General features: G+C 41.2%; 1 non-coding gene across 1 annotated transcript; it reads right to left on the bottom strand.

Annotated features, from left to right (window-relative positions):
- Positions 1 to 3625: 3625 nt before the first annotated feature.
- On the bottom strand, positions 3626 to 3733 carry LOC112699773 (small nucleolar RNA R71). Its single transcript, XR_003152712.1, has one exon. It is a non-coding gene; the product is annotated as a small nucleolar RNA R71 (small nucleolar RNA).
- Between the last annotated feature and the right edge of the window lie 7008 nt (positions 3734 to 10741).

Consider the following 10741-nt stretch of genomic DNA (forward strand, 5'->3'; position numbering starts at 1 on the left):
GGAGTGTCAAAAACAGGAATATCAAGACTCAAGATCCGGCTGCGAAGATAACCGGTCCGAGCATAACAATATATACATATGATAAAATAAGGAAAACCCCAAAGGAAACCCAAAGGGACACAAATACATAAAACCTATTCTCCAAAATCTCCCATAGGAGGAGTCATCACAGTCTGTATTATTTAATGGAGATAAAAGTATCTAAGCAAAACATATAACCAAAACATAGCCCCGAGAACAAAGGATCTTCGCAATCTAGAAGTCTCCAGCATGCATCAGCGGGAAACCTCACGTCCTGCATCTGAAAACCACAAAATCCGCATGGGTGAGAACCAGAGGTTCCCAGCAGGTAACAGCTTCCACATATATAATACATAATAATGGAGGAAAGCCGAAGGCAATCCTAGAACTTCCTCCAAATAATATCAAAGCTTATAAACAAGCTAAACCATAAAGGGCATCTGAATAAAGATTCTTCAGTCTAACTAATACTTCCCTTTCCAATTCCTTCAAACCTCCCAACCACCAGCAGGATATAATATAGCAAACACAGTTATATCAAACAAGGAATATACAAATAGGAGCAAGTAAGACATCTAGACAATTAGCAAGTTATATGCAGTCAAATAGGCAATCTCAAACACTTCACATAGTATGCATATGATGAATGCCTGTCCCTAGTGGCTGATGATATCATCTTGTCGGTTATATAGCCAACCCGACAAGTCCTGGTCGCTAACCATTGGACTGTCCCTCTGTCGTGCATCCCCAAACTCGAGTTATACTCGTTATAAACTTGATCATAAACATGATCCATATCAATCACCCTCATTGGTGAATATTTACGGGGGTTCGAGCTCATCCGGGCCTTTCACAGTGCCCGGCCACACTTACAACATAGGGTTAACAGAGCTTCGAGTCTCAACCTGGAGCACGTGGTGGCTAGCCACTGCTACTACCCAAGGAAACTCGTACCTCAGATAGTGGAAGTGCAAATCACAATTATCAATAATTCAGCATAAACATGCATGAATCCTCATCCATGGATCAACATCCATATCAGCCATTCCGGCTCACGGTTAAATCCATAACCAGCCAACATTCATAGCATACACAGCTATTCCGGCTCATGGTTCAATCCAGAACCAGCCAATTCACAAATAATCACGGCCCTTCGGCCAATGGCATAACAAGCACTTCCACCACCATCCTCCGCATCTCACATAATCATCTTGATCCTCATTGATCATTCATATTTCCCTTGCTTCACTCGCAAGTTATCACATTCACTAGCCCCTTTTTAATAGCTAGGCATGCCATAATGATTTAAGACATAAATGGTGAGATCGGAGGCTTAGAAGTATGAGATTTGGCTTTTAAAACTCAAAAATCAACTTTGGGATGAAACAGGGCCGCGCGTACGCGCACTCTACGCTCACGCGTGGATGGCCTCAAAAACTCGTCGACGCATAAGCGTCATGCACGCTAGCGCGTGGATTCCAAACTTGCCCATCGACGCGCACGCGTCAACCTCGCGTACGCGCGGGTGTTCTCGTGCCCCAGGCACAACACCGGCACAGTTCTGGCATAACTCTCTGGAAAATGGCTGGGCATTGGGTGCAGCACAATCGGCGCGCCCGCGCACATCACGCGTACGCGTGGATGGCGCTTTTCGGAAGATCGGCGCGTACGCGCCAGGTGCGCCCACGCGCAAGGTGTCATTCTGCTAAAAATTTTCTAAGTTAAAAGCTGCAGAATTTCACAGATTTACACCCCAATCTTCCAACGGACATAACTTCCTCATTTTAAATCGTTTTTCACCCGTTCTTCAAACGGCATGGACATCCCGGATCCAATTACATTTCTAAACAGATTTGGTACAAAACGGAGATCCGTAGTCCAAGTTATGTCCCGTCAAAGTATGCCCAAAAACCATATTTTTATACAAAACCACAATATGCCATTTTCAAAACAAACCATTTTTAACTCTTTCCAAAACCAATCAAAACATGCCAATTTCATCCCTTTTCTTTGAAATCAATTCAAACGTATCAAATTCAACATCAAGCCTCCTCAACTCACACATTGACACATAACCCACAATATACAAAATCACTATATCATCATTTTATCCCACTTCACCCAAGTGGCTCAAACTCAAACATATTGACATATCATATACTATTCCTCATGCCAACTCTCAACAACACCAATTCCAATAAATCATTATGGTACACAAACAACATCATACTCACCATCAACATGGTTCAACCCACAATTCAACCATAGCCAATCATCAAGCATATATCACAACATGCATATTTCTCATACATCATACCACCAAGGCATCAATAATCATCATCACATATATGACCACATCATATATCTCAATCATTCAACAACATCAACCATTCAATGCCTATCTTAGAGCCTCTAGCCTAAGTATTTCCTACCACATTACATATTAGATACGGGAAACCGAAACCATACCTTAGCCGATTTTCCCAAGCTCCACCGGAGCACTTCTAAATCACTTATCCACAAGCTCTCAAGGCCTCAACACCACCAAGAACAGATTTTTCACCACCAAACCCTTTCCAAGCTTTTCAAAGTCACCAATCAAGCTCCAATATCCACACATACACAACCTAAGCCACAACCATCATACCCATACACAACATCTCAAAACCCAAACATCATAAAACAACAAAATACACTAGGGTTGAGAATCTTACCACACCCAAGGTCCAAGGAGACAAGATTAACCTTCTCCTTCAAGAGAGTTGGGTCCTATAACATCAAAGAACCCAAAATCTCAACATTTCACCCATAAAACTCGAAAATAGGGGCTGAAATTTCGAACAGCAAGGTGTGGCTTACCTCAAGATTGGTTGTATGGGTTTTGTAGAGCTCTCCGCGGTGAACGCGTGGCCGCAAACGGGGCGGCAATCGGAGCTCTAGATCAAAAGTTATGGTGATTTGAAGATTAAGTGAGAGAGAGAAGTTGAGAGAATGTTCTTCCCTTCCTCTCCACCATTTCAGCTTGTGTGTGTAACAAATGAGGAGAGAGAGTGCTGAAAACTAGGGCTTTGGTTAAGTTATGTTGGGCCAAGGGCCCACTTTGGGTCCGGTTGGCCCGGTTTGGCCCGTTCGGTCCAATCTTGGTCCGAATTCTATAAAATTGGTACCGAAATTCTCGTCTCAATCTCCTCTACCACATTTAGCCATAAAAATCACATTTTAGGCTTTCTAGAATAAATTCTCATTTATGGGTTAATTAGCCGTTAATTAACCGGGTTTTACATTAAGCATCTCAATTCCTGCCATTGGAGCAAACAATTTTGAGCTGAAACCTCAACTAGTTGCTCTAATGCAACAAAACTGCAAGTTTCATGGACTTCTATCAGAAGATCCCTATCAGTTTTTAACTGAGTTCTTGCAGATCTGTGAGACTGCAAAGACGAATAGAGTATATCCTGAAGTCTACAGGCTCATGCTTTTCCCTTTTGCTGTAAGAGACAGAGCTAGAACATGGTTGGATTCACAACCTAAGGATAGCCTGGACTCTTGGGATAAGCTGGTCATGGCCTTCTTGGCTAAATTCTTTCCTCCTCAAAAGCTGAGAAAGCTTAGATTAGATGTTCAGACATTCAAACAAAAAGATGGTGAATTCCTCTATGAAGCTTGGGAAAGATACAAGCAGATGACCAAAAGGTGTCCTTTTGACATGCTTTCAGAATGGACCATTTTGGATATATTCTATTATGGTCTGTCTGAGTTCTCTAAGATGTCACTGGACCATTTTGTAGGTGGATCCATTCACGTAAAGAAAACGCCTGCAGAAGCTCAAGAACTTATTGACATGGTTGCAAATAACTAGTTCATGTACACTTCTGAGAGGAATTCCGTGAATAATGGGACGCCTCAGAGGAAGGTAATTCTTGAGATTGATGCTCTGAATGCCATATTGGCTCAGAAAAAAATGTTGACTTAGCAAATTAACATGATTTCCCAAAGTCTGAATGGATAGCAAAATGCATCCAACAGTACTAAAGAGGCATCTTCTGAAGAAGAAGCTTATGATCCTGATAACCCTGCAATAACATAGGTAAATTACTTAGGTGAACCTTATGGAAACACCTACAATTCATCATGGAGAAATCATCCAAATTTCTCATGGAAGGATCAACAAAAGCCTCAACAAGGCTTTAATAATGGTGGACGAACTAGGCTCAACAATAGCAAGCCTTTTCCATCATCTTTTCAGCAACAGACAGAGAATCCTGAGCAAAGCACTTCTAATTTAGCTAATCTAGTCTCTGATCTATCTAAGGCCACTTTAAGTTTCCTGAGTGAAACAAGATCCTCCATTAGAAATTTGGAGGCACAAGTAGGCCAGCTGAGTAAGAAAGTTACTGAAACCCCTCCTAGTACTCTCCCAAGCAATACAGAAGAGAATCCAAAGAAAGAGTGCAAGGCCATTGATATACTCAACATGGCCGAATGCAAGAAGGAGGGAGAGGACGCGAATCCCAATGAGGAAGATCTCATGGGACGTCTCTCAAGCAGGAAGGAGTTCCCTATTGAGGATCCAAAGGAATCTAAGTCTCATATAGAGACCATAGAGATTCCATTAAACCTCCTTTTACCATTCATGAGCTCTGAAGACTATTCTTCCTCTGAAGAGGATGAAGATGTAACTGGAGAGCAAGTTGCTCAATATCTAGGAGCTATCATGAAACTGAATGCCATGTTATTTGGTAATGAGACTTGGGAAGGTGAACCTCCCTTGCTCATTAGTGAACTAGATACTTGGGTTCAGCAAACTTTACCTCAAAAGAGATAAGATCCTGGCAAATTCGTAATACCTAGTACCATAGGCACCATGACCTTTGAGAAAGCTCTGTGTGACCTAGGGTCAGGCATAAATCTTATGACACTCTCTGTAATAGAGAAACTAGAGATCATTGAGGTACAGCCTGCCTTATTCTCATTACAATTGGCAGACAAGTCAGTAAGACAAGCTTGTGGATTAGTAGAGGACGTGTTAGTAAAGGTTAAAGGCCTTTACATTCCTGCTGATTTCATAATCTTAGATACTAGGAAGGAGGAGGATGAATGCATCATCCTTGGAAGACCTTTCCTAGCCACAGCAGAAGCTGTGATAGATGTTAACAGAGGAGAATTAGTCCTTCAATTGAATGGAGACTACCTTGTATTTAAGGCACAAGGCTATCCTTCTGTAACAAGGGAGAGTAAGCATGCAGAGCTTCTCTCAGTACAGAGTCAAACAGAGCCCCCACAGTCAAACTCTAAGTTTGGTGTTGGGAGGCCACAACCAAACTCTAAGTTTAGTGTTGAATCCCCACAACAAACTCTAAGTTTGGTGTTGGGACTATACAACATTGACCTGATCACCTGTGAGGCTCCATGAGAGCCCACTGTCAAGCTATTGACATTAAAGAAACGCTTATTGGGAGGCAACCCAATTTTTATTTATCTAATTTTATTTTTTTATTTTATCGTTCTTTTATGTTTTATTAGGTACATGATCATGTTAAGTCACGAAAAAAATATTAAAATTAAAAACAGAATCAAAAACAGCAGAAGAAAAATCACACCCTAGAGGAAGGACTTACTGGCGTTTAAACGCCAGAAAGGAGCATCTATCTGGCGTTGAACGCTACAACAGAGCATGAATCTGGCGTTGAACACCAGAAACAAGCAACACCCTGGCATTCAAACACTAGGAATGCACCCTGAGGAGAGCTGGCGCTGAACGCCAGAACAAGCATGGAACTGGCGTTCAACGCCAGAAACATGCTACACATGGGCGTTGAACGCCCAGAACATGCATCACTTCGGCGTTTAAACGGTAGAATTGCATGCAAAGGCATTTTACATGCCTAATTGGTACAGGGATGTAAATCCCTAACACCTCAGTATCTGTGGACCCCACAGGATCCCCACCTACAATATTCTCCCCTCTTCTCAACATTCATCATCTCTTTCCAATAAACACTCTTCCCCAAAACCCTTCACCAATCACCTCAATCTCTCTTCTCAATTACCCCCTTCACCACTCACATCCATCCACTCTTCCCCATAAACCCCACCTACCTTCAAAATTCAAATTTCTTTCCCACCCAAACCTACCCTAAATGGCCGAACCTACTCCCTCTCATCTCCCTATATAAACCCCTCCATTCTCCTTAAGTTTCACACAACACAACCTCCTCTTCTACACCTTGGCCGAATACACCTCCCCTACTCTCCTCCATATTTTCTCTTCTTCTTCTTCTTTTTTTTTCTTCTCTTGCTCGAGGGCGAGCAATATTTTAAGTTTGGTGTGGTAAAAGCATAAGCTTTTTATTTTTCCATTACCATTGATGGCACCTAAGGCCAGAGAAACCTCTAGAAAAGGGAAAGAGAAGACAAAAGCTTCCACCTCCGAGTTATGGGAGATAGAAAGATTCATCACCAAAGCCCATCAAGACCACTTCTATGATGTTGTGGCCAAGAAGAAGGTGATCCCTGATGTCCCTTTCAAGCTCAAGAAAAATAAGTTTCCGGAGATCTGACATGAGATTCAAAGAAGAAGTTGGGAAGTTCTGACCAACCCCATTCAACAAGTCGGAATCTTGATGGTTCAAGAGTTCTATGCCAATGCATGGATCACTAGGGACCATGATCAAAGTATGAACCCGAATCCAAAGAACTATCTTACAATGGTTCGGGGGAAATACTTAGATTTTAGTCCGAAAAATGTGAGGTTGGCATTCAACTTGCCCATGATGCAAGGAGATGCACACCCCTACACAAGAAGGGTCAACTTTGATCAAAGGTTGGACCAAGTCCTTAGGGACATATGTGTTGAAGGAGCCCAATGGAAAAGAGACTCCAAAGGCAAGCCAGTTTAATTAAGAAGACTGGACCTCAAGCCTGTGGCTAGAGGATGGTTGGAGTTCATCCAACGCTCCAACATCCCCACTAGCAACCGATCTGAAGTTACTGTGGATCGGGCCATCATGATCCATAGCATCATGATTAGAGAGGAAGTAGAAATTCATGAAGTTATCTCCCTTGAATTCTACAAAATAGCCGATAAGCCCTCTACTTTGGCAAGGCTAGCTTTTCCTCATCTTATTTGCCATCTATGTTACTCAGCTGGAGTTATCATAGAAGGAGACATCCCCATTGAGGAGGACAAACCCATCACTAAGAAAAGGATGGAGCAAACAAGAGAGCCCATTCATGGAACCCAATAGATGCATGAGGAAGCTCATCACCAAGAAATCCCGGAGATGCCTCAAGGGATGCACTTTCCTCCCAACAACTATTGGGAACAACTCAACACTTCTCTTGAAGATTTGAGTTACAATATGGATCAATTAAGGGTGGAACATCAAGAGCACTCCATCATTCTCCATGAAATTAGAGAAGATCAAAGAGCAATGAGGGAGGAGCAACAAAGGCAAGGAAGAGACATAGAAGAACTCAAGGACATCATTGGTTCTTCAAGAAGAAAGCGCCACCATCACTAAGGTGGATTCATTCCTTGTTCTTATTTTTTCTGTTTTTCGTTTTCTATGCTATATGTGTGTTTATGTTTTGTGTCTCTACTTCATGATCATTAGTATTTAGTAACTATGTCTTAAGGCTATAAATAATTCCATGAATCTTTCACCTCTCTTAAATGAAAAATGTTTCTAATTCAAAAGAACAATAAGTACATGAATTTCAAAATTATCCTTGAATTTAGTTTAATTATATTGATGTGGTGACAATACTTTTCGTTTTTTGAATGAATGCTTGAACAATGCATATTTTTTATCTTGTTGTTTATGAATGTTAAAATTGTTGGCTCTTGAAAGAATGATGAACAAAGAGAAATGCTATTGATAATCTGAAAAATCATAAAATTGATTCTTGAAGCAAGAAAAAGCAGTGAATAGCAAAAGCTTGCGGAAAAAAAATTTAGAAAGAAAAAGAAAAAGCAAGCAGAAAAAAGCCAATAGCCCTTAAAACCAAAAGGCAAGGGTAAATAGGATCCAAGGCTTTGAGCATCAATGGATAGGAGGGCCCAAGGAAATAAAATCCAGGCCTAAGCGGCTAAATTAAGTTGTCCCTAACCATGTGCTTGTGGCATGCAGGTCCAAGTGAAAAGCTTGAGACTGAGTGGTTAAAGTCATGATTCAAAGCAAAAAGAGTGTGCTTAGAACTCTGGACACCTCTAACTGGGGACTTTAGCAAAGCTGAGTCACAATTTGAAAAGGTTCACCCAGCTATGTGTCTGTGGCATTTATGTATCTGGTGGTAATACTGGAAAACAAAGTGCTTAGGGCCACGGCCAAGACTCATAAAAGTAGCTGTGTTCAAGAATCAACAAACTTAATTAGGAGAATCAATAACACTATCTGAAATTCTAAGTTCCTATAGATGCCAATCATTCTAAACTTCAAAGGAAAAAGTGAGATGCCAAAACTGTTCAGAGGCAAAAAGCTACAAGTCCCGCTCATCTAATTAGAATTAATATTCATTGATATTTTGGGATTTATAGTATGTTCTCTTCTTTTTATCCTATTTGATTTTTAGTTGCTTGGGGACAAGCAACAATTTAAGTTTGGTGTTGTGATGAGTGGATAATTTATACGCTTTTTGGCATTGTTTTTAGGTAGTTTTTAGTATGATCTAGTTACTTTTAGGGATGTTTTCATTAGTTTTTATGCTAAATTCACATTTCTGGACTTTACTATGAGTTTGTGTGTTTTTCTATGATCTCAGCTATTTTCTTGCTGAAATTGAGGGACCTGAGCAAAACTTTGATAAAAGGCTGACAAAGGACTGCTACAGAACTCCCTGCACTCGAAATGGATTTTCTGGAGCTACAGAACTCCAAATGGGGCGCTCTTAATGGAGTTGGAAAGTAGACATCCAGAGCTTTCCAGCAATATATAATAGTTTATACTTTATTCGATATTTGATAACGTAAACTGGCGCTCAATGCCAGCTCTATGCTGCATTCAGGAGTCAAACGCCAGAAACACATCACGAACCAGAATTGAACGCCAAAAACACGTTACAACTTGGCGTTCAACTCCAAGATAAGCCTCAGCTTGTGTAAAGATCAAGCTCAGCCCAAACATACACCAATTGGGCCCCGGAAGTGGATTTATGCATCAATTACTTACTTCTGTAAACCCTAGTAGCTAGTTTAGTATAAATAGAACTTTTTACTAGTGTATTATACATCTTTGATTGTATTTTTTGATCTTTTGATCACGTTTGGGGGCTGGCCATTCGGCCATGCCTGAACCTTCATCACTTATGTATTTTCAACGGTGGAGTTTCTACACACCATAGATTAAGGGTGTGGAGCTCTGCTGTACCTCGAGTTTCAATGCAATTACTACTATTTTCTATTCAATTCATTTTATTCCTGTTCTAAGATATTCGTTGCACTTCAACATGATGAATGTGATGATCCGTGACACTCATCATTATTCTTACCTATGAACGCATGACTGACAACCACTTCCGTTCTACCTTAGACCGGGCGCATATCTCTTGGATTCCTTAATCAAAATCTTCGTGGTATAAGCTAGAATTGATGGCGGCATTCATGGGAATTCGGAAAGTCTAACCTTGTCTGTGGTATTCCGAGTAGGATTCCGGAATTGAATGACTGTGACGAGCTTCAAACTCACGATTGTTGGGCGTGATGACAAACGCAAAAGAATCAAGGGATTCTATTCCAACATGATCGAGAACCGACCGATGATTAGCCGTGCTGTGATAGAGCATTTGGACCATTTTCACTGAGAGGATGGGATGTAGCCATTGACAATGGTGATGCCCTACATACAGCTTGCCATGGAAAAGAACAAGAAGGATTGAAGGAAGACAGTAGGAAAGCAGAGATCCAACAGGGACAAGCACCTCCACGCACTTATCTGAAATTCCCACCATTGAATTACATGAGTAACTCTATCTTTATTTTCTGTTTATTTATTATTATTATTATTCGAAAACTCCATAACATTTACTATCCGCCTAACTGAGATTTACAAGATGACCATAGCTTGCTTCATACCAACAATCTCAGTGGGATCGACCCTTACTCACGTAAGGTATTACTTAGACGACCCAGTGCACTTGCTGGTTAGTTGTGCGGAGTTGTGACTAAGTGTGATTCACGTTGAGAGCGCTACCAAATTTTTGGCGCCATTGTTGATGATCACAATTTCGTGCACCAACCATCTAAGAAATAGTAATGAGATTTACCGGACAAACGATCAAGCATTTGATCGATGAATGGGAGTGGATAGTGGTTCTTCCTAGTGGCCAAGTTCAAATGCCTATAATCGATACAAACCCTCCATGAGTTTTGCACCCTTGTGGCTACAAGCTCCCCACTCTCATTTCTGATTGTGGTAACACCAGACTTCTTTGGAACCACTTGCACGGGGCTCATCCATTCACTATCCGAAATCGGATAGATAATGTCGGCTTCAAGCAATCGGGTGACCTCCTTCTTTACAGCCTCTAGAATAGTGGAATTCAAACGACTGAGGTTATCGAATAGGCTTGGCTCCTTCTTTGAGAAAAATGTGGTGTTCACAAACTTCGAGGGCTTATATCCACTATGTCGGCCAAGCTCCACCCAATAGCCTTTTTGTTCCTCCTCAAGATATGAAGTAATTTCTCCTCTTGTTGGGAGGTAAGCTCCTTTGCAATAATC

The sequence above is a fragment of the Arachis hypogaea genome, chromosome 6 (assembly GCF_003086295.3).
Source record: "Arachis hypogaea cultivar Tifrunner chromosome 6, arahy.Tifrunner.gnm2.J5K5, whole genome shotgun sequence".
In the NCBI taxonomy this organism is placed as follows: domain Eukaryota; kingdom Viridiplantae; phylum Streptophyta; class Magnoliopsida; order Fabales; family Fabaceae; genus Arachis; species Arachis hypogaea.